The sequence below is a fragment of the Armigeres subalbatus genome, chromosome 2, assembly GCF_024139115.2.
Source record: "Armigeres subalbatus isolate Guangzhou_Male chromosome 2, GZ_Asu_2, whole genome shotgun sequence".
NCBI lineage: Eukaryota > Metazoa > Arthropoda > Insecta > Diptera > Culicidae > Armigeres > Armigeres subalbatus.
The window spans coordinates 162,897,843-162,915,817 of record NC_085140.1 but is presented as its reverse complement, the minus strand read 5'-3'; the positions used below and the strand labels follow the sequence as shown (position 1 = coordinate 162,915,817).

Here is a 17,975-nt window from a genome sequence, read left to right as displayed (position 1 = left end):
CGTGAGTGTATTCATTCAATCATGACTCAATCAACGCTTCCCACTTGCAAATTTGTATGAACTGACATCCTATGCAGACACAACTCTCCATGAAAATATGCACCTTCAATTTCTTGGTAAAGTCAACTGCCGTCTGCCGATGTCATACTAATGCGCGATGTTGGCGGTGCGGCACAGTGGTGAGTCTCTGCACAAAAGCCGAAAAAACTGCATAAAATTTTGATTTTTAAAGGGCGCAGGACGTTGTGAAATAATCATGCGCAGGATTCTGTTGACGAACTATCGAGAATTTGTAAACTCTATTACAATACTGATTTCATATAACCAACTAGCTTCCATTTAATCACGGAAATTCGTAACTGTGAAATTCATACTTGGGGAGTCGTTTGTTATATGAAAAATAATTTTAAAAAACGTTGAAGCAAAAACATATAAAATTCGTCCTTCATCCGGCCACCGTGCGCAGTGTCGGCTAACACCACCATTTCCCGTTTGAACCTTCTCGGTCATCAAGGTGTCATACCGAACCTGACTACACATAAGTCATGCGGCTTTCGTTCATATCGCTTTCGTTCCGACAATGCAATCGTTCTACGTATTTATTCTCGCTGTTTTTCATGTTTGTTTTTCTATGCTTCGCTCGGGCACGGTTTATGATGCGGCCGAATGCCGCCACCCGCGCACCTTCCCATAAGCTCGGACGTTCATGAACATCTCACTCTGTTGATATCATCATCATGATCATCACCATCAGCGCATTCGTGTACATTAATTGATGAATGAGATTGTGGATTTTAATGATGACCATATGGTGCACCCATGATACTGTGTTGGAGATCTCGGTGGTGTGCAACCACGGGCGCCATATTTGATCGACCTTACAGCCACAGTGTCAGATTTGTTTTGCTTTATAGAGTGATGTTGGTGTGATCATACCACTTGAAGCATACACCCACTTGAAGATCAGCATCGTATCAAAACGAAGTAACTGGTAGAATAAAGACTGCAATATCATAAAAAGCTTTATTAAAAAAAACTCGATCCATCCATCCATCATCCACCATCAACACTAGGTGCCTTTCTCGTGCGTTATAAAAACGAAAAAAAAACATATTAAAGAGGTCGAAAAAACTCTTTAGAAGGATAAATTCCACTATTTCCATTAATTCATTTATATTAAGCCGCATGAAGCTTGAGATCCTGGGACTGAGTGAAGTCCGTTGGCCAAACTTTGGAGAACACAGAACGCCGTCGGGACAAGTTCTGCTATACTCTGGTTTACAAGGTGAACACGCTCCCCGGCATCGCGGAGTTAGCTTCCTACTAAGCACTCAGGCACACTCTGCGCTTATGAAGTGGGAACCTATAAGTGAAAGGATAATCGTTACCAGATTTAGAACACGGGTCCGAAACCTTACTATAATCCAATGTTATGCGCCAACCGATGCTGCCGATCTGCAAGTCAAAGAGAACTTCTACAGTCAACTCAATGCCGTCGTAGATATAATTCCGAAGGGTGATATCAAGATCTGTTTGGGCGACTTCAATGCGAAGATCGGATCCGACAACTCGAACCATGAGCGCATTATGGGACGCCATGGTCTCGGAGAAATGAGCGAAAACGGAGAACTGTTCGCAGAATATTGTGGTAATAACGACATGGTGATCAGGGAATCGCTTTTCCCTCATCGACCGGTTCACAAGGTCACGTGGGTCTCTCGTGACGGCTTTACAGAAAATCAAATCGACCACATCTGCATCAGCCGAAAATGGAAACGGAGCCTTCTTGATGTACGAAATAAACGTAGTGCCGATATCGCGTCTGATCATCACCTCCTCATCGGCGAAAAATGTCTGCGCATTGCGCGGATTCGTCGGCAGGAGGAAATAGTTGGACGACCATTCAACACACGCCGACTGGAAGATGTGGCGAAACGGTCCTTCGTTGAAGAACTGGAGACGCGTGCTGCAGATATTCCGGAAGATGGCAGCGTGGAAGACCAATGGACCGCCATCAAGAATGCCTTCATCACCACCAGCGAGAACAATCTGGGCGAACTACGCACCCAAAAAAAACAATGGATCACCGATGAGACCTGGAGAAAGATAGAGGAGCGAAGAGAAGCCAAAGCCGCGATAGAGCGATCAAAAACCAGAGGAGCCAAAGTCTTAGCCCGTCAACGATACACGGCTCTTAAGAAGGAAGTAAAACGCTCATGTCGACGGGACAAGCGAGCGTGGGCAGACTCTCTGGCTGACGAAAGAGAGAGAGCCGCCGCAACCGGGGACATACGCCTCCTCTACGATATCTCACGACGCTTAAGCGGGGCGAAGATGAATGCAACGATGCCTGTGAAAGACGCGAATGATCAGTTATTGATCGACCCAACAGACCGGCTAAAACGCTAGTTCGAGCACTTCAAACAACTTTTTCAAGTGCCAGCCAGGCCATCACCACCTCGGCATGATCTGCCTAGGATCCGACGTATAACACGCGTCAATACCGAAGCTCCGAAGCATGAAATCGAATAAAGCCCCAGGGGTCGACCGCATATCAGCCGAGATGCTCAAAGCTGACCCCATGACATCCGCTCAACTACTGCATCGTTTATTTCGTAATTTCTTGGACACCGCAACTTTCCCGGTCGACTGGATGCAAGGTATCTTAGTGAAGGTGCCCAAAAAGTGTGACCTGACTGTATGCGATAACTGGCGAGGCATTATGTTGCTGTGTACCGTTCTCAAAGTTCTGTGCAAAATTATCCTAGCCCAGATTCAGGAGAAGATCGATGCGACTCTCCGGTGGCAGCAAGCCGGATTCCGTGCCGGAAGATCCTGTGTGGACCATATTGTCACGCTCCGCATCATTCTGGAGCAGGTCAACGAATTCCAAGAGTCCCTTTACTTGGTATTCATTAACTACGAAAAAGCTTTCGACCGTCTCAATCACGAGAATATGTAGGGCGCACTGAGACGCAAGGGAGTTCCTGAGAAAATCATCGGCCTAATCGAGGCACAGTACGAAGCCTTCTCGTGTAGAATGCTGCACAATGGGGTCTTGTCCGACCCTATCCGGGTCGTAGCTGGTGTGAGGCAAGGATGTATTCTATCACCGTTACTGTTCATCATCGTAATCGACGAGATTCTGGTAGATGCGATTGACCGTGAACCAAACCGCGGGCTGTTATGGCAGCCTATAACCATGGAGCACCTAAACGACTTTGAATTGGCTGATGATGATGCACTCCTCGCGCAACGGCGCTCTGATATGCAGAGTAAGCTCAACGACCTTGCCGAGCGCAGCTCTTCGGCAGGTTTAGTCATCAACGTCAACAAAACCAAATCGTTGGATGTAAACATGGTGACTCCTTCCAGTTTCACAGTAGCCGGGCAACCAGTGGAGAATATTGAAAGCTTCCAATATCTTGATAGCCAAATGGCGTCAGACGGCGGTACCAAGATCGACATAGACGCACGGACCAAGAAAGCAAAGGCTGCCTTTGCGAGTTTAAGAAATCTTGCAATCTATCTCAAACATATTGATACTTACGAGACACTTATCTTCCTATTCACAATCACACAATAAACACTATCATGGCAGGATCGCCAATGTGATATCCAGGAATTAATGCTTCTCTTTATTAACCAACTGACATCTGACATCTGTCTGACATCTCCCGCAGGCTTGTCTAGCTCAACATCCCAAACGGTCCTATCAGGATACCACAGCTGCCTCCAAGAATATGACCATTCGCAACAGCAACCCACAGCACAGCTTCCGTATTGTTAAACCTGGAGATCACCACTGCAGACAAAGTCACAAATCAATAGCATTCTGATTGATGATCGGCACATCTCCGACATCTTGCAGTGTTACCAGAAAAGGGTGAGCTCGATTGGGGCCGCTCTCGAGGAATGCTGGAGTACAATTGAAGCAGCCAGTAACTACGACGAAAATAACGTCGGCTATGTGGGATAGAGTCTTTTTTTAATTCTCAAATTGATTGCCCTGGTCGTTTATCAAGTTTGGATGTAAATGTTCCCACAATACAGCTTCGCTCTAGACCTTTCTTTTTTCTACATCTCCCATTGTCCTACTAGTCCCGCATTGACAGGCGTCCCGGAAAATGTCCTGCATTTCATAATAATTGGGATGGAAATGGCAGCCTCAAGCGGGGATGATCCCCCGTAGTAGAATGATCCTGCTCCCATTGGTCCAACCTTCCCTCCATACATAGACGAAGACAATACACGCTCACTTTCACCTACTCAGTGACTGAGTAAAATTGTATTCCCATCTCTTATCTTCCCACGAAAATTTTACTCAGTTACCAACAAACGCAGGACTATACTCATAGTTATGAGTAGTCCCGCTTTTGACGGAAAGTAAAATTTAAGTAAAGTGAAAATAAAATTGAGTAAAATTTCCGTGAAAAAAAAGAGAGGGCAATACAGTTTTACTCAGTCTCTGAGTAGGTGAAAGTTAGCGTGTATGCATGGCTCCCTGCACATTCTTCGGTTGTCTGTGGTAAGCGGCTTACTCCCAAAAATTCCAAAATCGGTCCGGCAACATTTCCGTGGAAGAATTGAAGGCGCTTTTCCAGAGTCCCAAGGCACATCAAAAGCGTTAAAGGGCCGCAGCATGCCACAAGTCAAGGCCCTACTCATGATGACTTACCTAGTCGACGGCACGCCGGTTACTATAACTGAGCACCAGAGTCTCAATACCACTTGATGTGTAGTAAGCTGTAGGGATGGAAGGAGGTGCTAAAAGAACAAGGAGTTCGCGAAGCTAGACACATCACAAGGAAGAATGAATAACCAGGGAGAACACTATCACTATAATCATCACCTGTAGCCGAACAGCAATGCCTATTTTCACCGATTTTGGGTATATCCGTTGTCGAACTAGGCCACAAGGCCAAACGTTGTCGGGCAAAGGAAGCCAAGTAGTAAATGTTCCGGTTCGCACCAAATCACCGAAGATCGAAGCTGCTCAGCTGAAAAGTATTGCTCCCGCTGCCGGTCCGGCAAAGTACTCGATATTCGAACAGAGCTGTCTTGGATGCAGAATAGAAAATGAGATTCAGAGAATCGTGGTCGACCAAGGTCTATCATACCCCGCAGCTAGGAGGGTTTACGAAGTTCGCAACAACAACTACACTTTCGCCAATGTCGATTCATCTAGAATCCCCATTTACAGATGAAATCCAGGATGAACTTATGAACGAAATCCTGAAGGAACTTCCAGATGACATCCTGGAGGAACTTTCAGATGAAATCCTGGAGGAACCTCCGGACGAAACCCTGGAGGAACTTCTGAACGAAATCCTGAAGGAACTACCGGACGAAATCCTGGAGAAACTTCCGGACGACATCTTGGAGGAACTTCCGGACGAAACTCTGGAGGAAATTTTAGACAAAATCCTGGAGGAACTTGCGAACAAAATCCTAGAGAAACTTTCGGACGAAATCCTGGAGGATCTTCCGGATGAAATCTTGGAGGAACTTCCACACAAAATCCTGGAGGAGCTTCAATCGAAGTCATGACCCGAGCAACACACATGATATGACTGAATTTATATAAGTTACCGCAACTGAGGAGGAACTTCCTGATGAAATCCCGAAGGAACTTACTGACGAAATCCTAAAGAAAATTTCCGTACGAAATCCTGGAGGAACTTCCGGACGAAATCCTGGAGAATCTTCCGGACGAAGTCCTGAATAAACTTCCGGACGAAATCCTTTAGAAACTTCCGGACGAGATCCTAGAGGAACTACGGAACGACATCCTGGAGGAACTCTCGGAAGAAATCCTGGAGGAACTTCCGGTAGAATGGCCGGAGGAATAGCCAGAGGATTTTTTGATGAACTTTAAATCGAACCCCTGAAAAAAAAATCCTGAGGAATTCATTGGATACTTCGGAAGAATCTGGAGAATTTTTGATGCTTGAAATTAGTCCACGCCGACCAACGCCGCCACCGATTATCAACGGCGTGACGCTGCCACGCCGCCGCTGGCTGAAAATGATCTACCACGCTGCCGTCGTAAAATCACGTAAAATTTCAATCGGCGCACAGGCTTAGTCCTAGGTAATCTAGAAACCAGACCTGCCCGGAATTCTTTCATCAGGCGACCAGCACCTACAAAGGAAAAAATAGATGATCTACCCGAATACAAATAGTATCGATTGGAACGATACCTACCTCCTTCCAGTCCGGGGATGGAACCAGACGGAATAACCGAAGTTATTTCATGAAAATCATTGTTGTTTGCGGTTTTATTTACGAAAATAAAAAGAACGATTTAGTTGCAGCAACTCATATATAACCTTATTTGGTCGTATATACGTCGTAGTAACTCGTATATGACAAGTGTGCTGCTTGGGTCTGGTCAAAACGGGACAAAATCGGGACGCGATAAAATCGGGTCAAAAACGTGATAAAATCTAGGTTAGACAAAATTGGGAAGTGACTAAATCGGATCAACATTGTAGTGAGAATTGAGAAGTGTAAGGTTAAAAGTAAGAAGTGGGAAACTAGAAGTAAGAAGTGAAATGTGAGAAGTAAGAAGTGAAAAGTGAGAAGAGAAAAGTGAGAAGTGAAAAGTGAGAAGTGAGAACCGATGAAAGAAACCCCTCGGACTTTTTTGCTCAAAAATAATATTTTGAGGGGGCAACAAAATAAAATTAGGATATTTCTAAAGAATTACAAAACATTCTTAACAAATCGGAGTAGTCTTTTTGCTTATTTTTATTTTAATATTTATTTTTTGTTATACCCCCCTCCCCCCCCTTTCCTTTCCGAAGACCAGTAGGGCATAATTTTAATTAAATATTTGTAACGGCCTTATTGAGACTGCTAACAAAAATTGCCTACCAAAAATTGCATACTACCAATGCCGAATTTTGCCCTATAATAAAGTTTTTAGGAGGAAAAATAAGCATCTCTATCAACTTATGAATAAACTCACGAACACCACCTATCGGTGCATACAAAATGCAATTTAAAAGCAAACAACAACACCAATGTTCCGCCATCATCATCATCATCATCATCGCTTGCTCCCACATCACCAACATACCGAAACACGACCCACGTTGTAGACGGAAAGGCCAAGCACGCACACTGCCGCTCGAGCTACAAACCCGTTCGATTAGCCCAACTTCCAACCCGTTCATCCAACCTCCGCTAACCGCGCACTGCATCGCTGTTTCTCCGTTGTTCGCTCACAATGCCGCGGCAACAACAACCAAATCGAGCGGATTCAAGGTATTCCTGTCTGCGGACGAGTTGAAGTCACCAGCAGCAGCCAGCGCAGCACACGGACCGAGCTCCATCAGTATGTTTCGCGCTTCGGACTGACTCGCGTGTGTGTCGTTTTGCTTTACCCAAAGAGGCCTGCGGTTGATGTAAGTTGCTCCGTCCGTTGGTTCGTTCGTTCGTTGGATCGCGGTCGAATGTCGATCACTCTTGACCGACCCGACCACCCATCGATCCTCTCGTCGCTGGATCTTGTTTCGCAGCTCGCGGGTTTTTGTCCTGGTGCGAAGAGGACTTGTTGCTGTTTTACCTCCTGTTTCGTTTTGTGTGATTTCTATTTTCGGTTTCTTCAGTTTTTTTGCGATGCAAATATTCAATCAGGAATTCAGGGATAGGGAGTCAAATTCACCATATTTGGTTGGATTCCAGTGAAGGTGTTCGGGATATTTGTCTATTTATGTGCGAAGGGATCTTGATTTTAGCACGTTTACTGTAATTGATTTCATTTTTTACAGTGCAGAAGAATGAAAATTGGCGTTGATTAGGTGAATTGGAAAATAAAAGTGTCTGGAGTGAATAACAAAAAGGAAAAAATTGAGTGATGATCCAATCAGAAATAGTGTAGAAAAATCAATTGGTTGGATTGAATGCAGTGTGTTAACCCGAAGGATTAGCGATTGACCTGCCTTGAACCGAGAACGTTCAAAACTTCCAACAGACTTGGCGGATCATCTGACGTCGCACTCCTGTCGTCAAGTTACATAACTTTTGCAACACCAGCCTGAAAGTAAGTGCACCCGAGACATGCAATTTTTGCTAGTCTGTAAGCTTTATCACTCAATAATAATAAATTGCTATACCTACCTCTACTCTGCGGTGCAAGAAATAATGCACTGTGTACCGTGCTGCCACATTATTTTCTATACCGTTGTCCCGTGAAGGACGATACGGCACTTTCCAGTTGGCGTTTTGTCCAAATAAATGTTTTCATGGAATGAGAATATTACTAATTTGAAAAAAACTTCAACTAATTTTTTTAAATCTGAAAGTTTTTCTTCAGCACAAAGAGAAAATAAGCCAAAAGTGTATTGAAATTAAACTTATTTTTGCTGCATTTTTTGAGTATTTGATAACTTATATCTTATTCGAAGCAATTAGATCAAGAAATAAAATCTTCTGCTCAATTTTCAAATACGAACCTCATTGTCTGTTGATTTAATCCTATTTTGGTCATTGAATTACTAACTTTCGTTCACATTTGGCGAATAAATTACTAATTTTAAGTATTACGAAGCGGAGCATTTTTAGGAAAATTGTTCATTTCAAGACTCTTTATCAAACCTTGTGGCAACACTGTTTCAGATGTCCGTGTTTTATTTTTTCCCTCTTGCATCCATCATGCGCCACTGAACTGGACTTGGAACCCTTGGAACGGCTGCAATGACGCTGACGACTACAACTAGACATGGTTTGCTCTTTCAACTCGCGAGTTTTATGGCTGTTTTTGTGCCTCACTTTTTTGCCTGCATTCGATCTTTAATCTCCGTGAATGGCAACGCGAGAAAACTGTCAGTAGTTGTGCGAAAAGGGATCTCTCACGGTACGGCATTACTGCAGTATGAATAACTGTTGGACTTGGTTGGTGATCATATTCCCTACTAAGGTCGGATCAAATTTGTTAAGGGGCAAGTAGGCATCCCCTGCTACCAACACGCAAATAAACGAAGTCAATTTGAAATTGAACAGTGCTACCAAATTAATTACCTTAAATTTCTTTCTTAACCTGCTGCAATTTGCTCATCTCCCTATTCATCAATCTGTCTCCAATACAGACTCTGACCGGATGACGGTAGCCGTTGTAGGTGTAGGGCAGTAAATGAACGTGTTGAATCAATTACTCCTAATCCGGCATCAAGGTTACCACTCTGGTAGCGAAGATCGCTGACCCAAGCCCAGCCGCTGCGGTCTTTCATCGCAGCTATTTGGCTTTTAACCTTCCTTTTATAGAGCCCAATCTGTACAGGTTTGTACGTTTCGTTACAAATAGAAGCCCCGGCGAGTGCTAATCGCTTCATTTTTAGGCCCGACTAATTGCTATACCTCCTGCTGCAATGCATTTGGAAGGGCGTTAAATTACTCCTTCATCCACTCTATAATTTGATTGCCTGACTAGAAATGATCATTTTTCGTGCACGATCCATTTCGAAACCGGTTCAACGGACAATCCAAAAGTTTATGATTGACTTGCCTTGATATCTGTAATGCGGCTTTTTGATTTTGGATCAAAAGAACATAAACGTTTTGATGGAATCATTCTGGGCAATCAAATTTAATTTCTTAGAGCTCGTATAGTTTTGATGAATGAAAATGTTAGACTTCTTCAGATTGTTTATAGAACCATTTTTCAATCCCTTCATTAATCTTCAGAATAGAAATTATCAGCTATTTACCGGCATTGCATATTAAAGGAAACATAGTAAAGTTTTAACAAACGAATAATGCGGGAACGTATACAAATTTAGTATGATGTATTTGGGCTTGCACATTACATTAGAATAGAAGAAATGTACCTTCGAATTAAAAAATATGTTCCTTTCAACTTCGTCGAGTCAAGTATGAGACACTGAAGACGACCAAACAGTTGTGGTCGAAATACGTATCTGCAAATATATCAAAAAAATTGGTGGAATAAATGGAGAGTACTAAACTCGTCTTAAACGATTGAATACATTCCACTAAAAAATATTTTTTCTGGGATATTCCCTTCATCAGACTAGAAGTCACGTTAAATAGCCTTTCTGGATACTTAAATTATGAAAACAAATCAGTTGAATAATAAATATCACTTCTCAAAAGAAATTTATTCGTAAGCGGCATATCACACGATTTTCGTCGTAATTCTCGACTAGTCTCAGAAAACTTGCTTTCAGATAAAAGAAATCTAAAGCATTCTTCTTCTTTGTTTGTATTACATTCTCGACTGGAACATTGTCGTTTATATTGTATTTATATTGTTTACTGCGAACTTTCTGGACAACTATTTTTGGAATGGCAACTATATCAATGGGGATATTACGATGAAACTCTTACGTCTGGGCTTCTCTAGGAAATCTCGATTTTTTTAAAATAATTTCCTGGACGGCACCATGAATTGAGCTCAATCAACCTTCTGCATGGCCTTGCTCTGTATCTTGTATCTTGTTTAGTGTCGATAACAAAACACTGAAGAAGTTTTCAGGTAGAAAAAAGGAATTTCTTATCTATCGATATAAAATTCATCATTGTGGAAGTAAGAAAAGTTTAGATCATGAAAATGACTTGATAAGCAAGAATATGAGCAAGCTCCAGAATATGTTAAAAAAAGGAATTTGTGAACATGAGATATCAGAAAATATCTAAAATTTGGAGCATCAAGAACTTAAAATCTAGGAAGATCGAAAAATACACCGTGTTCAACCAATGTTTCTTTTCAGAATAAACTCTTGCTTTAGACATTGGACAATACTTAGTTGATCATTGAAGAATGTTTCACTTATCGAAGAGTTTCTACGACTTGAACGGGAATAAAACCCTTATCTCATAATACACATAATACAGGACCAGCGTCGCTAACCGTACGACTACACGGCCTATTTTTTATTTAATAAACATTTTTAAAATCCAAAGTTTCCAGGGTAATGGTTTGGTTTCAATGAAATTAAGTGGTTACCATCATTCTCAGTGTTGAAGCTTGAGAGAAAAAAATCTCTTTTGAAACGATTTAATACGCTTTTTAAATAAATACTGTACAACGCAGTGTTTCCCAACCGGTGGTCCGCGAGCCCCTGGGGACCTTTTTTGTAGTGATTTTAAAACTACAATTAAAAGCTACGCTGCAATAATACTTTTTCCTATCTGGTGGCAAGTAGGGGGCCCTCCTTAGCCGTGCGGTACGACGCCGCGGCTACAAAGCAAGACCATGCTGAGGGTGGCTGGGTTCGATTCCCGGTGCCGGTCTAGGCAATTTTCGAATTGGAAATTGTCTCGACTTCCCTGGGCATAAAAGTATCATCGTGCTAGCCTCATGATATACGAATGCAAAAATGGTAACCTGGCTTAGAAACCTCGCAGTTAATAACTGTGGAAGTGCTTAATGAACACTAAGCTGCGAGGTGGCTCTGTCCCAGTGTGGGGATGGTGCTCCGTGCTTGGATCGAAATCAGGATTTCAGAGAAGAGAAAATAGCTTACTCGACATGCCAAAGGTGTTCATTGCATGATTCATCGATTAGTCCTTGCTTGTAAAGCAACAATTACAAAAAGCTGAATAAATCTGAAGCTCACAACACATGTTTGTACGATGTACTAAAATTTTTGCAAATAACTAAATGAATGCCGATCATGAGGTACTCCTTTCCTACACTGCCGTTTTGTTGGATATCGAAGGCAGAAATCTTAACGTTTAGGAATTGAGGGATGAAATTAATTTTCTTAGAAAGTCCACATAATCATGTTTTGCTCAATGAAGAAGAATGGCAGTCTTTCAGACATCATCTAAACTCGCTGGATTCAGTTCAGAGACAATTTGCAAGCAAAGGCTTAAAACTGCCAATGCAGAGTAAGTGTCGGAAATATTACAATGTTTGATGAACTGGGCATTTCGATTGAGAAAGGATTAACTAAATTAGATGGATATCTCAAATTATGACTCATCTTGACTCACTGGAGTAACAGTTTGATAGATATTTTCCTGAGCTGGCTCAAGAAGATGCTTCCTTTCCGATGAAATCCATAATGAATTGAATCCATAATGATTTTGAATATTTGGCGAAATGGTTTGTTATCTCGTGATTTATTCAGTGAAAAGAAAAAACTTGAGCCAGTTTTGGTGTGGAATATACGAAGCGTATTCCATATCAGCGTTCCAAGCTTTGTAGAGTCTAAAAACGTTTGCCTCTGCTTACTTATGTGAGAGTGGTTTTTCAACACATCTTCAGATGAAGACCAAAGCGAGAAGCAGATTGAACATTGATTACAATTTGAGATCGACCCTATCAAACACGCAAACTCGTCTGCCGAAGCTGGTATCACAAATCCAAGTATGAAAATCACACTAAATGAGTTATTGCTGAAGAATGTCATATTAGAATGAGAGAAGATATTGAAATTTAATGACTTGAATATGTTTGTTTTTGACTTCAGCGTTTGGCTAATCATAGAAGGGATCGCGATCCCAAAAAGGTTGGAAGCCACTGGTATAATGTGTCCCGGATTAGTCCAATGGAAATCTTGTCACTTAAAAGAAAATTGAAGAAAATAATTTAATAATTGCGCAATCATTGGGTGAGTGTCGGGTGAGCAAGTCTATCCTCTCTAATGTAAAATGATTGATCTGAAAAGCACTGAATTACATTCCATCGTCGTCAAACACTATGTTATGCCCTATGAAAAAAAATTGGGTTCAATCTTCTCTTTCACATAATGGTTTTCAAAAAGCTAATAACATTCATAAGTTAATGAAATTGCTTCAGGTGCGAAATTCCAGTTTAGTTTACTGACGAGATATACCCCAAGGTATTTGGTTGTATTAAAAGTTCTCAAAATGTTTTATCACGTTTTCGACCCGATTTTGTCACTCCAAAAAATTTTGACATTCTTTTTATTTTCGTAAATAATACCACAAACAACATTAATTTTCATGAAATAACTTTCACCGCCTGTAGCTTATTACGAACGACTTCTGAGTACCTGGGAAATATTCTGTAAGCAATTTCGACAAGAAATAACGGGTACCGTTCACGCATTTGGCCAAATGATTCATAGTTGTGGAATGAATAAAAAAATTGGAAATATTTTTTTTCCAATTTTGTCACATACACTGTTTTATCACCCCGAAATTCACCAGGGGGTGATAAAATCGGGATATTACTATATTACAATTGTGGTTTCAGAAGGTTTTATGCTCAGTCCTTCTCTATCGCACCGCGATAAAACGTAATTGCAAGCTGTTTGCGTTCTATTAGTGATGATAAAATCATATATTCCTCGTATAATTATGACTGAATCAGTAAAGCCGATAATTTCGAAACCTTGTTCTATCAGTGCTTTGAGAATATCATCAGCTATTTATGACCACAATGAAGCCTTTAACATGCCTTGTTGAGGCACTTTTTAACAGTACTAACATTTATGAATGAGCTTCTCAGGTTCGCTGGTGTCTGTCTTTTTACCTTTCTATATGATCACTCCAAACCCGAACTTTTGATAAAATGTTAGGAGACCCACAGTGTTATATAACAATCTACTTAGCTCGACAAATTGAGGTGATGTCTGTCTGTATACAAAAAAGTAAGACACACCACGACACACTTTTTGGTACTTATCATTATCAGGATCAGGGATTGCATAAAACGCTCTCAATAGATAACGAACAACGATAAAAGAAAGGCAAAAACTGTTCCGAATCATAACAAGCCATGATACTAAATTTATCAAACTTGTATACAAGTGCGAGGAAACAAAATCGGATAGGCAGCCCCCGTACAGAAGTGATGATTTTTCGCTTTGCTTTCGGTCATTTTGTGTTGCAGACCGCACAGCTGTGTAGACCAAGTTGAAATGCATCTTCAGAGCCATTTCTCCCCGCATTTGGAGCTTTTTAAAAGAAATTTATCATGGAGTATAGCCTCCCGAATCAGTTTTTTATCATGGCTTTGTAATTCTCTTTTGAATTCAAACCCTGATCAGGATCGCTCGCAACAGGTTGCAGTCGACATAGAATGCGGCATAGTTTTTCGCTATTGAAAATTGACACGATCGGCCATTGTATTCTGGAGCTATTTAGAAACATTTTTCCCTGTACCCTTGAAAAAAATGCTCAAAACTACTGTAATGCATTCAAATGAACGCAAATAAATGTGAAATGATACAAATTCAGGGTTCATAATGCTCACTCAATTTCAGGAGCACATGATTTTCCTCACGATAGTTTTCGGGAGAAATCGCTTTTCGGGAAAGAAAAACAGCCTGGAGAGTGATAACAATTTTTCGCTTACTTCGATTGCCGCTAAACGTTGGTTTGCTCTTTTTCTTTCATATTCGAGTCTTTTCATGGCATCATCAATGCAAATGGTAGTAGCTTATGTGGAACAAATAACTTAACGCTTTCATACAGATAGCGTGGTGGTGTGGCTAAAGTAAGCGCATCTTCACAGCTAGTATTGTTACTATTCTGGGTTCGAATCTGCGCGGCCATACAATTTTGTTATTGTTCTGCGATAATTCTCACAAAAAGTGAGTGAGAGGTGAAATTAATGAAACGAAAAGGTTTTTCATCTAAAAGGCATGATTTTCGTTCATCTTCCAATGCTAATTCTAGAGAAAAGATTAATGGGTGAAAGATGATCCTCAACATAAACAACCAACCAAGATTTTCCCTTGGCCCGAAGAATGCTTGCTTTGGTCTCATTGAAACGAAAAGTCGAAACCCTGTACAAATAATTTAATAATGTCGTGATTAGTTATTTGCGAGCGTCTTAGGGGAAATGTTACACGGTTAAAATACTATTATTCTTCCATTTACTTCCACTTATTAATTTTTATGTATCAAGCAGATACGTATTTCATTTTCTACTTGAAAACTTCTTCAGTGTTTTGTTATCGACTATATATCCCTAAAGTGCAGTAATACACGAGACAAGCACCATCACCGCTACGTAGATTTTCTGATTGTAGGCTATTCTGCCATGATCTACTATGGTATTCTGCTGTACAGAATCCATATATAGAATCTATTTATAGACTATTGGTTGGCATTTAACCGGGTTCGTTGGAGAAATGCCTCCAAGAAGAACAAATTATCAGTCGTCATTGGGCGTGAACCCCAAAACGCCAACGTTTTGTCTGCACCTCTAGCGACTGACAAGGGCTTGATGGAGAGGCTGGGAATCGAACCCATGGCCGTCCGCTTATAAGGCGAAAGTGTATCCAAACATGCTCGGGACCCCCTTATTATATTTTTTTTCATGAAACAATGCGTGATTCATATTTTATCAATGCTTTTGCTATCGCATTAGTTAGCAACCAAAAGTTCGGATAAGAAGGTATGTTTCGGGTTAATCAGCTCGCAATTTAAGTGTTTTTTGTATGGTTGGAGCGCACAAATGAACTTTGAAGTTCCGGTGCTTGGAACTGAACTGAACTTTTGGTTGCTTGGGTAGAGTTCATCACCAGAGGTTGAACTTCTCCTTTTATTATAATTTATTATTCAGCCAATAACTCATTCCAGAGGCGGAATTGAAAAGTGTTGTATGGCGGACTTCAACGCTGATTCCCTCTACAACTTTGTCTAAGGGTACATTGCTCTATGTCTAATATTCACCGCAGGAAGCGCTAGTATCATTTTATATACTAAATGATAATAACACTTATTATCATTTAGTATATTGAGTGTTCCTAGCGTTTCATGCTGTTAATATTAGATATAGAGCGATGTACCCGTAGACAAAGTTGTAGAGGGGAATCAGCGTTAGAAGTCCGCCATACAACACTTTTCGGAATTCCGCCTCTGGAATGAGTTATTGGCTGAATACTAAATGATAATGAAATGATAAGTTCAATCCTGTCCATCCCTAACGCAAATTGATATTTCTAGGAACTTTTTTTTCTATCAAATAAGCGTAACTTTGACCTTGATTTTCGAAACGACTCATACTCTTTCTATTCAGCATATTTCGTTCAACTGACTTTACTACCAGATAGATAGCATCTATTCTATCTGTTGGGTACATTAGTTGATGGAAATAGTTAGAATAAAGAGCACAATCACTATTTAAAAAATCAAGGTCAAGGAATCAATTACACCCATTCGGGAAAATTTCCTAGATTTACTTCCAGTTAACAGGTATGTAGGTTTGCATCCGATACGAGTGTAATAATCCGAAACCGATTATTTAAATGAATTGAACATTAGGAACACAATTGGCAATCGTTTGGAGATAGCGCGATAATCAATTACGCAAAGAACGCAGCCCGACTGCGACTGTCAAACGTATTGGCTGCGTTCGACGGTTTCTTATCACTTTCGTCCGTATATACTTCCGCAAACAGTTGAGTAGATGGCAGTAGTGAGTCAAGGAGCTTCAATCCAAAAGTTTACACAATATTTTCGATAAAATTAGTGTAATGTTCGTCAATTATTTTATCAATTTTTCTGAACATAATGTGCATATAGGTACTGTACATATGTAGTTTCTCAAACGAACGAAAAAAAAACATACATTTCCAAATAAAGAATGTTTCCATGTTTTTTGGCAGAACACGTTTTTTTTTTTGGAAAGAGCTGTGCGCGGCTGCTGACGATTTCTAAGCACCGCTTCCATTTTGAACCGGCGTGCGCTGCTGCAAATTGTTTACCTCGCCTCCAGTGAATTTTAGTCGCGCCGTTGAAATAATGTTAGTGCCTAAGCCTGGTTTTGAAGGTAAATCCACCTCCCTCAATTTGTTAGAAGAAAAGTTCGGTTCTAGAATGGAGCTTTGCCGTACGTTGTGTTGAAAATTAACGACGACAGGAATCAGGCGCATGGAATAAAAATCGTATAGGCCTTTGAGAGGCATGTTGCCTCACCTACTCGAAGCGTCTTTACCAACTAAACTTTTTCATTTTGAATCAATGGTTTTGTATTTTTACAATTTGTCGTTTTGGTTTTCAAATTTTCATTTCTCTCCGTGTTACTCTTCGACTGAAACATTACACGGCACAATCTAAATGCTGCAGGCGGTTTTTTGCAGTAACTGACATTTCTTAAAACTTACAATTGCTTTTGTTTTAATTTTGTAAAAAATGTTGGTTTCTATCATTCATTCTCAAGAAAACCTTTTTCTGAGCTACAACGTATTTTTTCGCACTCGTAGACCCTAAATTTGATGTTCAAAATTAATTTTAAAAGTTTTTGGAAATTTGACTGTTTGGCAGATAGCTCACAGGTTGACAGCTCGGCCCATAGTAGAATAAAGCATTTCCAATTGAATTCATTATTTACCTATTGATTTATTTATTTCCCTAAGGAGTGCCTTGTGCAGTAAATAAAAGTCTACTCCAGAGTCTATTATATATAGAGTTACGCAAAGAGTGAAGCCAAATCTACCTATTGAACTGTCAAACCGTCTACCTATCGAGCAAAGTAAACAAATGCTTGTTGGTAAGGCGGAAGTATTGTTATCGCCGAATGTTTATAATGGCGAATTAAAACGCATGAATTGAAATGTATTAGATTTGTTCTAGAAACAGCTTCAAAAAACTTCAATACACCCCCCAATAAAGTAGCAACAAGAAATTCACGTGTTTGCACTCTGTGGGTGACTTGGTTATCGATTTAAAAAGCTTTAGCAGTGAACACTCCCGTGACTTTAAGGGTTGAACAAAAATGAAAGATGCAAACAGAATAACAAGAATATCATTCAGAATAAGTGTAAGAAGATCCTCTTTGCGCAACTCTGTATAATAGACTCTGGTCTACTTCATTCAACTCGCTCCATTGCTGCACGTTGCCAACCACGCAGTCTGCGGAAGGTCTGCAAATCGTCATCCACCTGATCGATCCACCTTGCTCGCTGTGCACCTAGCCTTCTTGTTCCCGTCGTATCGTTGTCGAGAACCATCTTCACCGGATTACTATCCAACATTCTAGCTACGTGCTCGGCCCACCACAATATTCCGATTTTCGCCGTGTAAAC

General features: G+C 40.8%; 1 protein-coding gene across 1 annotated transcript in view; it reads left to right on the top strand.

The window, feature by feature from the left end:
• The first annotated feature begins 7,332 nt into the window (after positions 1-7,332).
• Positions 7,333-17,975, top strand: part of LOC134209342 (uncharacterized) — a 123,327-nt gene continuing 112,684 nt past the window's right edge. The window contains exon 1 of the mRNA XM_062685331.1: positions 7,333-8,050. The gene's annotated coding sequence lies outside the window, so the exon portion shown is untranslated. The remainder of the gene's footprint in view (positions 8,051-17,975) is intronic.